The 17,428-nt window shown below is 37.7% G+C and overlaps 1 protein-coding gene and 1 pseudogene across 1 annotated transcript in view; both read left to right on the top strand.

Moving 5' to 3' along the window:
• Positions 1-17,428, top strand: part of SCAI (suppressor of cancer cell invasion) — a 224,139-nt gene that overhangs the window by 183,531 nt on the left and 23,180 nt on the right. The gene's annotated exons all lie outside the window — the stretch shown is intronic.
• Positions 15,415-16,016, top strand: LOC143670183 (large ribosomal subunit protein eL21 pseudogene; annotated as a pseudogene).

Below are 17,428 nucleotides of genomic sequence, written 5' to 3'. Positions count from 1 at the left end.
ATTTGTGGAATGTTGACATTTTAATAATATTGAATCTTCCAGTCATTGAACATAGTGTCTTTTCCCACTTATTTTACGTCTCCTTTAACTTTTCTCAGCAATATTTTATAATTTTCATTGTACAGGTCTTGTAGGTTTATTATTGAATTTATTCTAAAATATTTCAAGTTTTGGGTGCTATTGTAAGTTGAATGGCGTTTTTTTAATTAATTTATTTATTTTTTATTTTTTTCTTAAACATTTTTATTGTTAAATATAACATATACAGAAAGAAAAAGCAGTGATTTTCAAAGTATAGTCGAACAAGTAGATACAGAACAGATTTCAGAGTTTGTTATGGGTTACCATTCCACTAGTTCGTATTTTTCCTTCTAGCTGCTCGTATATTTCTTATTAGACAGGGTTTAAATATTTCAGACTTTATTTTCATAGATGTCCTTGTTATAAGTTTAAATGGGAATTATATATGTTTTACAAAAAAGGAATGAATCTTAGATTTAGACTTTGCAAAATTCTTTGATTACAGTTTTAGTAAAATAGGAGCCCCTATTCCTTGGTAAAATAACAAGAAATTCCCCAGGTGGGGAAGTTTAATAATTCTATGCTAGCTTTCCCCCCTCCTTGCAAATATTTTTTTTTATTAATTAACGGAAAAAAAGAAATTAACCCAACATTTAGAAATCATACCATTCTACATATGCAATCAGTAATTCTTAACATCATCACATAGATGCATGATCATTGTTTCTTAGTACATTTGCATCGGTTTAGAAGAACTAGCAACACAACAGAAAAAGATATAGAATGTTAATATAGAGAAAAAAAATAAAAGTAATAATAATAGTAAAAAAACAAAAACAAAAACCTATAGCTCAGATGCAGCTTCATTCAGTGTTTTAACATAATTACTTTACAATTAGGTATTATTCTGCTGTCCATTTTTGACTTTTTGTATCTAGTCCTGTTGCACAGTCTGTATCCCTTCAGCTCCAATTGCCCTGTTTCTAACTCCTGCTGGACTCTGTTACCAATGACATATTCCAAGTTTATTCTCAAATGTCGGTTCACATCAGTGGGACCATACAGTATTTGTCTTTTAGTTTTTGGCTAGACTCACTCAGCATAATGTTCTCTAGGTCCATCCATGTTATTACATGCTTCATAAGTTTATCCTGTCTTAAAGCTGCATAATATTCCATCGTATGTATATACCACAGTTTGTTTAGCCACTCGTCTGTTGATGAACATTTTGGCTGTTTCCATCTCTGCAATTGTAAATAACGCCGCTATAAACATTGGTGTGCAAATGTCCGTTTGTGGCTTTGCCCTTAAGTCCTCTGAGTAGATTCCCAGCAATGGTATTGCTGGGTCGTATGGCAATTCTATATTCAGCTTTTTGAGGAACCGCCAAACTGCCTTCCACAGTGGTTGCACCATTTGACATTCCCACCAACAGTGGATAAGTGTGCCTCTTTCTCCGCATCCTCTCCAGCACTTGTCATTTTCTGTTTTGTTGATAATGGCCATTCTGGTGGGTGTGAGATGATATCTCATTGTGGTTTTGATTTGCATTTCTCTAATGGCCAGGGACATTGAGCATCTCTTCATGTGCCTTTTGGCCATTTGTATTTCCTCTTCTGAGAGGTGTCTGTTCAAGTCTTTTTCCCATTTTGTTATTGGGTTGGCTGTCTTTTTGTTGTTGAGTTGGACAATCTCTTTATAAATTCTGGATACTAGACCTTTATCTGATATGTCATTTCCAAATATTGTCTCCCATTGTGTAGGCTGTCTTTCTACTTTCTTGATGAAGTTCTTTGATGCACAAAAGTGTTTAATTTTGAGGAGCTCCCATTTATTTATTTCTTTCTTCAGTGCTCTTGCTTTAGGTTTAAGGTCCATAAAACTGCCTCCAATTGTAAGTTTCATAAGATATCTCCCTACATTTTCCTCTAACTGTTTTATGGTCTTAGACCTAATGTTTAGATCTTTGATCCATTTTGAGTTAACTTTTGTATAGGGTGTGAGATATGGGTCTTTTTTCATTCTTTTGCATATGGATATCCAGTTCTCTAGGCACCATTTATTGAAGAGACTGTTCTGTCCCAGGTGAGTTGGCTTGACTGCCTTATCAAAGATCAAATGTCTATAGATGTGAGGGTCTATATCTGAGCACTCTATTCGATTCCATTGGTTGATATATCTATCTTTATGCCAATACCATGCTGTTTTGACCACTGTGGCTTCATAATATGCCTTAAAGTCTGGCAGCGTAAGACCTCCAGCTTTGTTTTTTTCCTCAAGATACTTTTAGAAATTCGGGGCACCCTGCCCTTCCAGATAAATTTGCTTATTGGTTTTTCTATTTCTGAAAAGTAATAGAAAATGGGATTTTGATTGGTATTGCGTTGAATCTGTAAATCAATTTAGGTAGGATTGACATCTTAACTATATTTAGTCTTCCAATCCATGAACACAGTATGCCCTTCCATCTATTTAGGTCTTCTGTGATTTCTTTTAACCGTTTTTTGTAGTTTTCTTTATATAGGTTTTTTGTCTCTTTAGTTAAATTTATTCCTAGGTATTTCATTCTTTTAGTTGCAATTGTAAATGGGATTCGTTTCTTGATTTCCCCCTCAGCTTGTTCATTACTAGTGTATAGAAATGCTACAGATTTTTGAATGTTGATCTTGTAACCTGCTACTTTGCTGTACTCATTTATTAGCTCTAGTAGTTTTGTTGTGGATTTTTCCGGGTTTTCGACGTATTGTATCATATCGCCTGCAAACAGTGATAGTTTTACTTCTTCCTTTCCAATTTTGATGCCTTGTATTTCTTTTTCTTGTCTAATTGCTCTGGCTAGAACCTCCAACACAATGTTTAATAGTGGTGATAGTGGACATCCTTGTCTTGTTCCTGATCTTAGGGGGAAAGTTTTCAATTTTTCCCCATTGAGGATGATATTAGCTGTGGGTTTTTCATATATTTCCTCTATCATTTTAAGGAAATTCCCTTGTATGCCTATCTTTTGAAGTGTTTTCAACAGGAAAGGATGTTGAATCTTGTCAAATGCCTTCTCTGCATCAATTGAGATGATCATGTGATTTTTCTGCTTTGATTTGTTGATATGGTGTATTACATTAATTGATTTTCTTATGTTGAACCATCCTTGCATACCTGGGATGAATCCTACTTGGTCATGATGTATAATTTTTTTAATGTGTTGTTGGATTTGATTTGCTAGAATTTTGTTGAGGATTTTTGCATCTATATTCATTAGAGAGATTGGCCTGTAGTTTTCTTTTTTTGTAATATCTTTGCCTGGTTTTGGTATGAGGGTGATGTTGGCTTCATAGAATGAATTAGGTAGCTTTCCCTCCACTTTGATTTTTTTGAAGAGTTTGAGCAGAGTTGGTACTAATTCTTTCTGGAATGTTTGGTAGAATTCACATGTGAAGCCATCTGGTCCTGGACTTTTCTTTTTAGGAAGCTTTTGAATGACTGATTCAATTTCTTTACTTGTGATTGGTTTGTTGAGGTCATCTATTTCTTCTTGAGTCAAAGTTGGTTGTTCATGTCTTTCCAGGAACCTGTCCATTTCATCTAAATTGTTGTATTTATTAGCGTAAAGTTGTTCATAGTATCCTGTTATTACCTCCTTTATTTCTGTGAGGTCAGTGGTTATGTCTCCTCTTCCATTTCTGATCTTATTTATTTGCATCCTCTCTCTTCTTCTTTTTGTCAATCTTGCTAAGGGCCCATCAATCTTATTGATTTTCTCATAGAACCAACTTCTGGTCTTATTGATTTTCTCTATTGTTTTCATGTTTTCAATTTCATTTATTTCTGCTCTAATCTTTGTTATTTCTTTCCTTTTGCTTGCTTTGGGGTTAGTTTGCTGTTCTTTCTCCAGTTCTTCCAAGTGGACAGTTAATTCCTGCATTTTTGCCTTTTCTTCTTTTCTGATATAGGCGTTTAGGGCAATAAATTTCCCTCTTAGCACTCCCTTTGCTGCATCCCATAGGTTTTGATATGTTGTGTTTTCATTTTCATTCGCCTCGAGGTATTTACTAATTTCTCTTGCAATTTCTTCTTTGACCCACTCGTTGTTTAAGAGTGTGTTGTTGAGCCTCCACATATTTGTGAATTTTCTGGCACTCCATCTATTACTGATTTCCAACTTCATTCCTTTATGATCCAAGAAAGTGTTGTGTATGATTTCAATCTGTTTAAATTTGTTGAGACTTGCTTTGTGACCAGCATATGGTCTATCTTTGAGAATGATCGATGAGCACTTGAGAAAAAGGTGTATCCTGCTGTGTGGGATTTAATGTCCTATAAATGTCTGTTAAGTCTAGCTCATTTATAGTAATATTCAGATTCTCTATTTCTTTATTGATCCTCTGTGTAGATGTTCTGTCCATTGATGAGAGTGGTGAATTGAAGTCTCTAACTATTATGGTATATGTGTCTATTTCCCTTTTCAGTGTTTGAAGTGTATTCCTCATGTATTTTGGGGCATTCCGGTTCGGTGCATAAATATTTATGATTGTTATGTCTTCTTGTTTAATTGTTCCTTTTATTAGTATATAGTGTCCTTTTTTGTCTCTTTTAACAGTTTTACATTTGAAGTCTAATTTGTTGGATATTAGTATAGCCACTCCTGCTCTTTTCTGGTTGTTATTTGCATGAAATATCTTTTCCCAACCTTTCACTTTCAACCTATGTTTATCTTTGGGTCTAAGATGTGTTTCCTGTAGACAGCATATGGAAGGATCCTGTTTTTATTCCATTCTGCCAGTCTGTGTCTTTTGATTGGGGAATTCAGTCCATTAACATTTATTGTTATTACCGTTTGGATAATATTTTCCTCTAACATTTTGCCTTTTGTATTATATATATCATATCTGACTTTCCTTCTTTCTACACTCTTCTCCATACCTCTCTCTTCTGTCTTTTTGTATCTGACTCTAGTGCTCCCTTTAGTATTTCTTGCAGAGCTCGTCTCTTGGTCACAAATTCTCTCAGTGACTTTTTGTCTGAGAATGTTTTAATTTCTCCCTCATTTTTGAAGGACAATTTTGCTGGATATAGGAGTCTTGTTTGGCAGTTTTTCTGTTTTAGTAATTTAAATATATCATCCCACTGTTCTAGCTTCCATGGTTTTTGCTGAGAAATCTACACCTAGTCTTATTGGGTTTCCCTTGTATGTGATGGATTGTTTTTCTCTTGCTGCTTTCAAGATCCTCTCTTTCTCTTTGCCCTCTGACATTCTAACTAGTAAGTGTCTTGGAGAATGCCTATTTGGGTCTAATCTCTTTGGGGTGCGCTGCACTTCTTGAATCTGTAATTTTAGGTCTTTCATAAGAGTTGGGAAATTTTCAGTGATAATTTCTTCCATTAGTTTTTCTCCTCCTTTTCCCTTCTCTTCTCCTTCTGGGACACCCACAACACGTATATTTGTGCGGTTCATATTGTCCTTGAGTTCCCTGATACTCTGTTCAAATTTTTCCATTCTTTTCCCGATAGTTTCTGTTTCTTTTTGGAATTCAGATGTTCCATCCTCCAATTCACTAATTCTATCTTCTGTCTCTTTAAATCTATCATTGTAGGTATCCATTGTTTTTTCCATCTTTTCTACTTTGTCCTTCACTTCCATAAGTTCTGTGATTTGTTTTTTCAGTTTTTCTATTTCTTCTTTTTGTTCTGCCCATGTCTTCTTCATGTCCTCCCTCAATTTATCAATTTCGTTTTTGAAGAGGTTTTCCATTTCTGTTCATATATTCAGCATTAGTTGTCTCAGCTCCTGTATCTCATTTGAACTATTGGTTTGTTCCTTTGACTGGGCCATATTTTCAATTTTCTGAGCGTGATCCGTTATCTTCTGCTGGCGTCTGGGCATTTAATCAGATTTCCCTAGCTGTAAGACCCTGCAGGTTGAAAGATTTTTCTGTGAAATCTCTGGGCTCTGTTTTTCTTATCCTGCCCAGTAGGTGGCGCTCGTGGCGCTCATCTGTCTGCGGGTCCCACCAGTAAAAGATGCTGTGGCCCCTTTAACTTTGGAAAATTCTCGCTGTTGGGTGGGGTCGTCAGTTGAAGCAGTTTGGGGAGTGCCAATCCGAATCTCCCACCCGGCCCGGGGCACCAAGCGTGGCGGCGGGCACCAGCCGCCGCGGCCTGGGGAAGTGTCTGTCCACCGTTCCCAGCCGGACCGGGAAGCCATGTGTTTGGAAGGGACGCCGCTCGCCTTTCTCCGCAGCTTGGGGATCTCCTATCCAATTCTCCCAGCTGGTCCGGTGGGCCGCGCGTGGCGGGGGTGGGCGCCAGCCGCCGCGGCTTGGGGGAACGCCTGTCCAAATTTCCCAGCCTGCCCGGGGCGCCAAGCGTGGCAGGGGGGCGCCAGCCGCCGCGGCTTGAGGAAGTGTCTATCCACCGTTCCCAGCCGGACCGGGAAGCCACATGTTTGGAAGGGACCCTGATCGCTGTTCTCCGCGGCTTGGGGATCTCCAATCCAATTCTCCCAGCTGGTCCAGGGGGCCACGCGTGAGGGGGGCGGTGCCAGCCTCCGCGGCTTGAGGGGACCGCCTGTCCAATTCTCCCAGCCGGTCTGGGAAGGAGGGAGGGAGGGACTTTGGCTGCCTGCCACCCCAGCCTGGGGCAGCCCGCGCCCCTCGGCGATCTCACCGGTGCGGGCTCTCCCAGCCTGTCAGCCGTTCCAGAATGGAGTACGCTGTCTTGGTCTCTGTCGTGGCTCCGGGAGCTGTTCTGAATCGTTTCTACTTCTCTAGTAGCTGTTCTGGAGGAGGAACTAAGACCCGCGTGTCTTACTAAGCCGCCATCTTCTCCGGAAGTCCTGAATGGTGTTTTTATATAATTTTCCAATTATTTGTTGCTAGTATATAGAAATTCTGCTGAGTTTTTAAATTTGCCTTTTGTATTATATATATCATATCTGACTTTCCTTCTTTCTACACTTTTCTCCATACCTCTCTCTTCTGTCTTAAATTGAAATCTTGATAAATAGGATTCTTAGTACCGTTAAATTTTTCTGTACATTCCTTAAGAATTTCTACATACATGACCATGATATCTTCAAACAAAAAACTGTTTTACTTCTTTCTTTCCAGTCTGCCTACCCTTTAAGGTTTTGCATGCCCCGTTGCAATGTTATTCTAGTTTGCTAGATGCCGGAATGGAATATACCAGAAATGGAGTGGCTTTTGAAAAGAGGAATTTAATAAGTTGCTAGTTTACAGTTCTAAGGCTCAGAACATCTCCAGTCAAAGCAAGTGTTTAGAAATCTCCAATCAAAGGCATCCAGGGAAAGATGCCTTGGTTCAAGGAGGCCAATGAAGTTCAGAGTTTCTCTCTCAAGTGAGAAGGTACATCGCAAACACAGTCACAGTATCTCTCTAGGCTGGAAGGGCACATGGTGAACACAACATCATCTGTTAGCTTTCTCTCCTGACTTGCTGTATCATGAAGCCCCCCCGGGAGGCGTTTTCCTTAAGGGTCACTGGCTGGTGGACTCTGCTTCTCGTGGCTATGTCGTTCTCTGCTCTCTCAGACTTTCCCCATTCTTCAAAATGTGTCCTCTTTTATAGGATTCCAGTAAACTAATCAAGACCCACGTGCAATGGGTGGAGACACATTTCCACCTAATCCATCTTAACAACCACTCTTGATTGAGTCATATTTCCAGGAAGATGATCTAATTAAAGTTTCAAATGTACAGTGCTGAATAGGGATTAGAAGAAACAGCTGCTTTTCCAAAATAGGATTAGGATTAAGACATGACTTTTCTAGGGTACATACATCCTTTCAGACTGGCACAATGTTGAATTAAAGTAGTGAGAATGGACATCCTAACCTTCTTATGGCTGAGTTTAGGGAAAATGATTTAGTCTTTTACCATAAAGTATTGTGTTAACTGTTGGTTTTTCATAAGCACCCTTTATCAGTTGATGAAGTTCTCATTTGTTCCTAATTTGCTGAGAATTTTTATCAGGCATGGTGAATGTTGACTTGATTCAATACATTTTAAATATGATGAATAACACTGGTTTTCTAAACTTAAATCAACCTTGCATACCTGGGTTAAACACATTTGGTGGTTGTATATTACCCTTTTGCATTGCTCGATTCATTTTGCTAATATGTCAGTATGGATTTTTACATCTTCTCTTTGAATAATTTTGGTCTTTAATTTTCTTTTCTTGTGATGTTTTCATGCGGTTTTGTTATCAAGATAATGCTGACCTCATACATGGGTTTGGAAATTATTCCATTCTCTTCTAATTCTTAAAGAGTTTCTGAGAATTGGTGTTATTTCTTCTTTGACTGATGGATAGAATTCATCAGTGAACAATATGGGCTTGGTGTTTTCTTTTTGGAAGGTTTTAAATTATGAATCCAATTTCAAAGGTATTTTCAGGTTTTATATTTCTACTTGAATCAATTTTGAGAGTTTATGTATTCCAAGGCTTTTGACTAAGGTATTACCATAAACTTGTTCATAATATTTATTGAATTTTTAATCCCTATAGGCCCTCATAGTGAATATTTATTTATTCTCTTTTTCAGTCTACCAAAAGTTTTATCAATTTTACTGATCTTTTAAAGAACCAACTTTTGATTTCATTTGTTTTTCACTATTGCTTATCTCTTCTTTTTCTATGATTTCCATTCATGCTTTTATTTTTCTTCTATTTACTTTGATTTTAATTTGCTCTAATTCTAGTTTATAAAGCTTAGATCTGAAAACATTTTTCTCTTTTAATAGAAACTTTTATCCTTTAAGCTTTACTATATGATTTCAATAATTTTATATTTATTTAGGCTTATTTTATGTCCCAGCATATACATTATCTTGGTGAGGTTTCCACCTGCACTTGAAAAGAATGTGTATTCTGCTGTTATTAAATGGTATAATATGTACATGTAAATTTGTTCAAATCAGTATTAAACTAATTTAACAGTGTTCATCAAGTTTATAATCTTAACAATTCTATGTGTTCTGAGAGAGAAGCATCTAAACCTCTAATTATAATTGTGAATTGGTCTGTTTCTCATTTCAATTCTGTTTTTACTTTCTGTTTTTTGAGACTGTGTTATTGGGTTCATACAGATTTAGGATTATTTTGTCTCCTTTTTAAATGACCCACTCATCATTATGAAACATCTGTCTTTATCCTTGGCAGTATTACTTGATCTGTAGTCTATCTGGTTTGTTCAATATTAATATATCCATACCAGGTTTTTTCTGGTTTGTATTTGCATGGCAAATCTTTTTTTTTTTTTCATTCTTTTACTTGCAAGCCATGTCTGTCTTTTTTTTAATGTAATTTTTTAAGATATAGCTACATACCACTCAGTACATTGAAAGTATATGATCAGTGACTTACATAATCATCTCAAAGTTATGCAGTCATCACCATTAGTAATTTTAGAACATTTTCATTACTGCAGCAAAAAAAAAAGTAAAAAGAAAACATAAAACATCCCATACTCCTTATCTCCCCCTATTCTTTTTTTTTTTTTTAACAGTTTTATTCACATACCATGAAATGCAGATCCATCCCAAGTATACCATCAGTGGCTCTTGGTATCGTGACATAGTTATGCATTCACCATCACTGCCAATATGAGAATGTTCTTGTTTCTTCTGGGAAAAAAAATCCATGCCCCTAATATCCCTCTGTTATTGGCATTTAGCTTTGGAATAGTGCCTTTGTTACAATAAATGAAAGAATATTACAATGTTATTATTAGCTACTGTGCCTGTTTGAAAGGATTATGTACCCTAGAAAAGCCATGTTTCAATCCTGATCCATCTTGTGGAGGCAGCTGTTTCTTTTAATTCCTATTCAGTACTGTAGGTTGGAAACTTGATTTGATTATCTCCACAGAGATGTGACTCACCCAGTTGGGGGTATTAACCTTTGATTAGAGGGAGATGTGACTTCACCCATTCCAAGTGGGTCTTGATTTGTTTACTGGAATCCTTTAAAAGAGGAAACATTTTGGAGAGAGCCACAAGAACCACGAGAGCCCACACAGCCAGAGACATTTGGAGATGAAGAAGGAAAACGCCCCCAGGGATGCTTCATGAAACAAGGAATCTGGAGAGAAAGTCTCAGTCGCCGCCATGTACACCATGTGACCAGTTGAGAGAGAAACCCTGAACTTCATCAGCCTTCTTGAACCAAGATTTCTTTCTCTGGATGCCTTAGATTGGACATTTCTATAGCCTTGCTTTAACTTGAATATTTCCAAAGCCTTAGAACTGTAAACTTGCAACTTATTAAATTCTCCTTTTTAAAAGCCATTCTGTTTCTGGCATATCACATTTTGGGAGCTAGCAAACTAGAACCGCTACAGACCTTAGTTTGCATTGATTGTATTTTTTCCCTTATAACCCTGTTATTAATACCTTGTAATAGTGACATATGTTTATTCTAGTTCATGTAAGAACTTTTTTGTGTGTGTACAATTAACCACCATCATTGTCCACTCTATATCCTATACATGTTTTTTTGGGTGGGGGGTGGTGCATAGTCTGGGAATTGAACTATAAGTTTTGCTATGTTGTGTTTTCATTTTCATTTGCCTTGATATATTTACCAATTTCTCTTGTAACTTCTTCCTTGACCCACTGGTTGTTTAAGAGTGTGTTGTTTAGCTGCCTTGTATTTGTGAATTTTCTGGCCCTCTGCCTGTTACTGATTTCCAAGTTCATTCCATTATCATTGAAGAAAGTGTTTTTTGTATGATTTCAGTCTTTTAAAATTTATCGAAACTTGTTTTGTGACCCAGCATATGGTCTTTCCTTGAGAATGATCCATGAGCACTTGAGACAAATGTGTTTCCTGTTGTTGTGGGGTGTAATGTTCTGTAAATGTCTGTTAAGTCTAGTTCAGTTATTGTATTTTCAAATTCTCTGTTTCTGTATTGATCCTATGACTAGATATTCTATCCATTGATGAGAGCAGGGAATTGAAGTCTCCAACTGTAATGGTAAAGATGTCTATTTCTCCCTTCAGTGTTGCCGGTGTTTACCTCATGTATTTTGGAGCACTCTAGTTCAGTTTTTATGTGCTAGCTTCTCTTCTGGTGACATACATAACCCTATCTTTCTTCTTTCAACCGTGCTCATACTGAGCTTTGTTAATCACACAGCATTGCACTATTATCACACGGTATTGTGCTATCCATTTCTGAACATTTACAATCAACTTTATTAAACAGTCTGTACTCCTTGAGCACTAATTACCCAATCTCTGCCCCTTTTTTAATCTCCTGATAACCTATATTCTCAAATTTAACTCTCAGAATTTGTTCATTATAATTAGTTCATATTAGTGAGACCATGTAACATTTATCTTTTTGTTTCTGGCTTATTTCACTCAACATATGTCTTCAGGGTTCATTCACGTTGTTGCATGCATCATGACTTCACTCCTTCCTGCAGCTGCACAATATTCCATCATATGTATGCACCACATTTGCCTTTCCACTCATCAGTCAATAGACCCTTGGTCAACTCCATCCATTGGCAACAGTGAATAATGACAGTGAATAATGCTGTCATAAATAATGATGTGCAAATGTCTAACCGTGTCCTTGCTTTCAGTTATTCCAAGTAACCTAGTAATGGGATTGCTGGATCAAGATGTGTTTCGGTTTGTTAAAGCTGCCAGAATGCAATATACCAGAAATAGGTTGGCTTATTTATAATGTAGATTTATGAACTTCACAGTTCTAAAGCTATGAAAATGTCCAAGTTAAGGCATCAACAGGACAATATATTCTCTGAAGACTGGTTACACGCTCCTTTGTCACATGGGAAGGCACATGGCGACATCTGCTGGTTCTTCTCTCTTCAGTTTCATTTCTTCAGCTTCTGGCTTCTCTGTTGGTGGCTTTTTCCCTCCAAACTTCTTTCAGTGTGTTTTTTTTTAATTTCATCTCTGGGCTTTTCTGTCTTTTATCCTCTCATAAAGGACTCCATTAAAAGGATTAGGACCCACTGTGAATGCAGCGAATCACATCTCGATTGAATTAACTTAATCAAAAGGTCCTACTCACAATAGGTATGCACCCGCGGTAATGGAGTAAAAGAATATGGCCTGTGGGCAGGCCACAGTGGCTCAGTTCTCACCTGCCATGCTGAGACCTGGCTTCAATTCCTGGTGCCAGAAAAAATTTTTGGCCTGGAACTTCTGGAAAGATGGCAGAATTGGTGGATTGAGTTCACAATCTTCCATGGGACAAGATAGGGGACAGGGAGACAATGGCCGGTGCTGTGGTCCCATGGAGGGGGTTGGGTGGGGCTAGATCAGTGATCAAAGGGGGGTTTTCAGTGAGTCTTGAGTAGGAGACAGGCGGGAGGATCGGGGCGGGGAAAACAAGGTTTTTGGATTGTGACTGGGGAAGTGATCCCTGCCAAGTATTATAGCGGAGTTTAGGAAAGCGTGCCATTCAGAGGGAACTGACCCACTCCTTACACTCCAGCCGCCCCAGCTGCTGACTGGGGAAACATGCCTGGGTATCTCTGTGGCCGGTGGTGCCTGTGGGGAGCCCAGAGGTGACCGGCCATCCACGGCAAGAAGACTGGCCTCCAGGCACTGGGAGCAGCGCCCAGGTGGGCGCTACAAGTGGCCAGTCCATCAGGTGTAGTATATGGAAGATTTGCTGGGCGCCAGGCGCTAAGGGTTGGCTACTTACCCCAGACGCTGCTGTCCACTCCCCAGTCATGTGCCAGGACTAGCTGTCCCACTGCGGGGCTGAGAGCAGCCCCGGTACCTTGCACCCCAGGGATAGACCTGAAGGGAGGAAGCGTCTCAGGAGCGCCACCTCGTGGTGAGAAGCTGTAAGTGCAGACTGGCAAATGTCCTATATGCCTAGGTTTTTTTTCCTTTTTTCTACTTCTTTCTGCTTTTTTAAAGTATATCTATTTCCTATGTATTTTTTATTAGTACTATTGTTATTTATTTATATATGTTTTATATATTTATATTTTTATTCATTTTTTACTTTATGTTGTTATTTCCATTTTAATTATTTTTCCCTTTCTGTGGGCACTGGTCTGAATTCATTCCCTATGTATCTTGGGGGGAGGGGTCTCCTTCTGACTTTGAGGCCTACTACTGTTGAGGTGTTTATTTTTCTTTCATATTTTTAATTTTTATTTTATTTTGTTGGGGCTGGGGCGTGCGTGGGCCAGAAATCGAGCCTGGGTCTTCCGCATGGCAGGCAGGCATTCTACCACTGAAATACCCATGCTCCCCTGCCTAGTCTTTAATAGACCCTCGGCAGAACTGTACCCCCTACATGAGATCCAGGTCTTGGGTTGGCAGGTAATTACTGACAAACCAAGTACAAAAGGAAAGCTTCAATGCAAAACCAGGTGAATATAAAACTTTAGACAAACGAAGGAAACCAACTTGCCATGTAACCTTGTTAAGAAAATCAAATGCCCTGGACACCACAAAAAATCACAAAGCACATGAAGATCCAAGCAGAATAGCCCAGCCAAAAGACCAAACCAAAACTCTAGAGAGTTTTGAATATAGAACAGCTACTCAAGAATATTTATAAAGAAATAAAGGATATCAGGAAGTCACTAGAAGAGCATAAAGAAGAATTCGAATGATTAAATAGAAAAATGGCAGATCTCACGGAGAGAAAAGATATAGTAGACCAAATTAGAAATATACCAGAGATACGAACAGCAAATTCAAAGAAGCGGAAGGAAGAATAAGTGATCTGGAAGACAGAACAGTTGAACTAGAGTGCACAAAAGAATAAATGGCAAGAAGGATGGAAAAAATGGAACTGGATCTTAGGGAAATAATGGACAAGAGGCACACGAATATAAGATTCATTGGTGTCTCAGAAGGAGAAGTGAATAGTAAAGGGCTGGGAAAGTTAGTTGAAGGTATAATCGATGAAAACTTTCCAGCCCATATAAAAGACATAAATATGCAAATCAAAGTGGTCCAATAGCACCAAATAAAATATAGCCAAATAGGCCTGCTCCAAGACAGATACTAATCAAACTGTCAAATGTTGAAGAGAAACAGAAAATCCTGAAAGCAGCATGAGAAAAGGGATCTACTATATACAAGGGAAAACACAAAATTCTGCATTCGGACTACTCAACAGGCACCATGGAAACAGGAAGGCAATGGTATGATATATTTAAGATCCTGAACAAAAGAAGTTTCCAGCCAAGAATTATTTATCTAGCCAAGTTGTCCTTCATAATTGAGGGTCAGATTAAAATCTTCAAAGACAAGCAAAGACTGAGAAAGCTAGTCAACAAAAGACCTGCCGTAACAAGAAACACTAAAGAGAGTCCTATCAGCTGGAAAGAAAAAAAAAAGACAGGAAAATGAGGTCTGGAGGAGGGCACAGAATTGAAGAGCACTGGTAAGGGTAATTTACAGGATAAAAAGAGAGAGGGAAAGAATATGTAGATCTGACAAATTAAAGGGTAAGATGGTAGATTCAAGAGCTGCTTTTACAATAATAGCTTTGAAAACTAACAGACTGAACTAACCAATTAAAAGATACAGATTGACAGAATGGATTGAAAAATACAATCCATCTATATACTATTTACAAGACATACATCTTAGACCCGAGGACACAAATGGATCGAAAGTGAAAGGATGGGAAAAAGAGGTTCTATGCAAGCTGTAACCAAAAGAAAGCAGGAGTAGCTATTCTAATATGAGATAAAATAGATTTTAAATGTAAAGAAGTCATGAGAGACACAGAAGGATACTACATATTATTAAAAGGGACAATTCACCAAGAAGAAATAACAATCATATATGTTTATGCTCCCAATCAAGGAACTCCAAAGTACCTGAGGCAAACACTGGCAAAATTGAAGAAAGCTATAGACATTTCAACAATGATAGTGGGAGACTTCAATACACCATTCTCCATGATAGCTAGAACAGCCAAACAGGATCAACAAGGGAAATAAAGAACCTAAACAATGGGAAAAATGAGTTAGACCTAATAGACATATCTAAATTATTACACCCAAAATACCAGAATATATATTCTTCTCCAGGGTACATTCTCCAGGACAGATCATATGCTGGGACACAAAATTAGCCTTTATAAATTGAATAAGATTGAAATTATCCAGGCACTTTCTCTGACCACAATAGAATGAAGACGGAAATTAATAATCACCAAAGAACCAGAGCTTTCAAAAATATATGGAGATTAAACAACATATTCTTAAATAATCAGTAGGTCAAAGAAGAAGTTGCTAGGGAAATTGGTAAATATCTGGAGAGGAATGATAATGAGAACACAACATACCAAAATTTATGGGATGCGGCATAGGCAGTGCTGAGAGGGAAATTTATTGCCTTAAATACCTACATTAAAGAACGAGAACAGCCTTCCTTTCGGCCGGAACCGCCATCTTGCAGTGATTTGCCAAAATGACGAACACAAAGGGGAAGAGGAGAGGCACCCGCTATATGTTTTCTAGGCCTTTCAGAAAACATGGAGTTGTTCCTCCGGCCACATACATGCGAATCTACAAGAAAGGCGATATTGTAGATATCAAGGGAATGGGTACTGTTCAAAAAGGAATGCCCCACAAATGTTACCCTGGCAAAACTGGAAGGGTCTATAATGTTACCCAGCATGCTGTTGGTATTGTTGTAAACAAACAAGTGAAGGGCAAGATTCTTGCCAAGAGAATTAATGTGCGTATTGAGCATATTAAGCACTCTAAGAGCCGAGATAGCTTCCTGAAGCGTGTAAAGGAAAATGATCAGAAAAAAAAGGAAGCCAAAGAGAAGGGTACCTGGGTTCAACTGAAGCGCCAGCCTGCTCCACCCAGAGAAGCACACTTTGTGAGAACCAATGGAAAGGAGCCTGAGCTTCTGGAGCCTATTCCCTATGAATTCATGGCATAAGAGGTGTAAAAAAATAAAACACTTGTGGATTGTAAAAAAAAAAAAAAAAAAAAAAAAAAAAGAACGAGAACAAGGAAAAATTGAGTGCTTAACTGCTCACTGAAAGGAACTAGAGAAAGAATAGCAAACTAACCCCAAAGAAAAGAAATAACAAAGATTAAACCAGAAATAAACAAGCTAGAGAATAATAAAGCAATAAAAAGTATCAACAAAACCAAAAGTTGGTTCTTTGAGAAAGTCAATAAAATTGATGGATCCCTAGCTAGACTAACAAAGAAAAACGAGAGAGGATGCAGATAAAATAAAAAATGAGAGGGGGTCGTTACCATGGAACCTGAAGATATTTTAAAAATCATAGAAGAATACTATGAATAACTATATGCGGACAAACTAGACAACTTAGATGAAATGGACAAATTCCTGGTAACATGTGAACTACCTATTCTCACTTGAAAAGAAATAAAAGATCCCACCAACCAGTTTTAAGTAAAGTGATTTAATCAGCCATCAAAACATCTTCCTACAATGAAAAGCCCAGAACCAGATGGCTTCACAGGGAAATTTTATCAAATATTTGAAAAAGAACTAACACCAATCCTGCTCAAACTTTTCCAAGAAATTGAGGTAAAGGAACACTACCTAACTAATTTTACGAGTCTAACATCATTCCAATACCAGAACCGGATAAAGACACTACAAGAAAGGAAAACTACAGACCAATCTCTCTAATGAACATAGATGCAAAAATTCTCAACAAAATAATAGCAAATCGAATCCAATAACACATTAAAAAGATTGTACATAATGACCAAGTGGTTTTATACCAGGGATGTAAGGGTGGTTCAACAGAAGAAAATCAATCAGCGTAATACAGCACATTAACAAATTGGAAGGGGAAAATCACATGACCATATCAATTGATGCTGAAGAGGCATTTGACCAAATTCAGCATCATTTCCTGATAAAAACACTTCATAAGGTAGGATTGAAGGAAACGTCCTTGATATCATAAAGGGTATATATGAAAAGCCCATAGCCAGCATCATACTTAATGGTGAGAAACTAAGTTTGGCAGTGAGAAAAGGATGCCCCTTGTCACCACTATTATTCAACATTGTACTGGAAGTCTTAGTTGGAGTGATTAGACAGGAGAAAGAAATAAAAGGCATCCAGATTGGAAAGGAAAAAGTAAAACTTTCATTATTTGCAGATGACATGATCTTATACTCAGAAAACTGTGAGAAATGTACGACAAACTTACTTGAGCTAATAAATTCAGCAAAGTGGTGGGATACAAGATTAATGTACAAAAATCAGTAATGATTCTATACACAAGCAATGACCTGAGGAGACAATTAAGGAAAAATCTCCATTCAAAAGAGAGACCAAATGAATAAGATATCTAGAAATAAACCTAACCAGGAATGTCAAGGACTAATACAGAAAACTAAAAAACATTGCTAAAAGAAAGAAAAAAT

The sequence above is a fragment of the Tamandua tetradactyla genome, chromosome 2, assembly GCF_023851605.1.
Source record: "Tamandua tetradactyla isolate mTamTet1 chromosome 2, mTamTet1.pri, whole genome shotgun sequence".
Taxonomy (NCBI): domain Eukaryota; kingdom Metazoa; phylum Chordata; class Mammalia; order Pilosa; family Myrmecophagidae; genus Tamandua; species Tamandua tetradactyla.
This window is presented reverse-complemented; position numbering and strand designations above follow the sequence as displayed.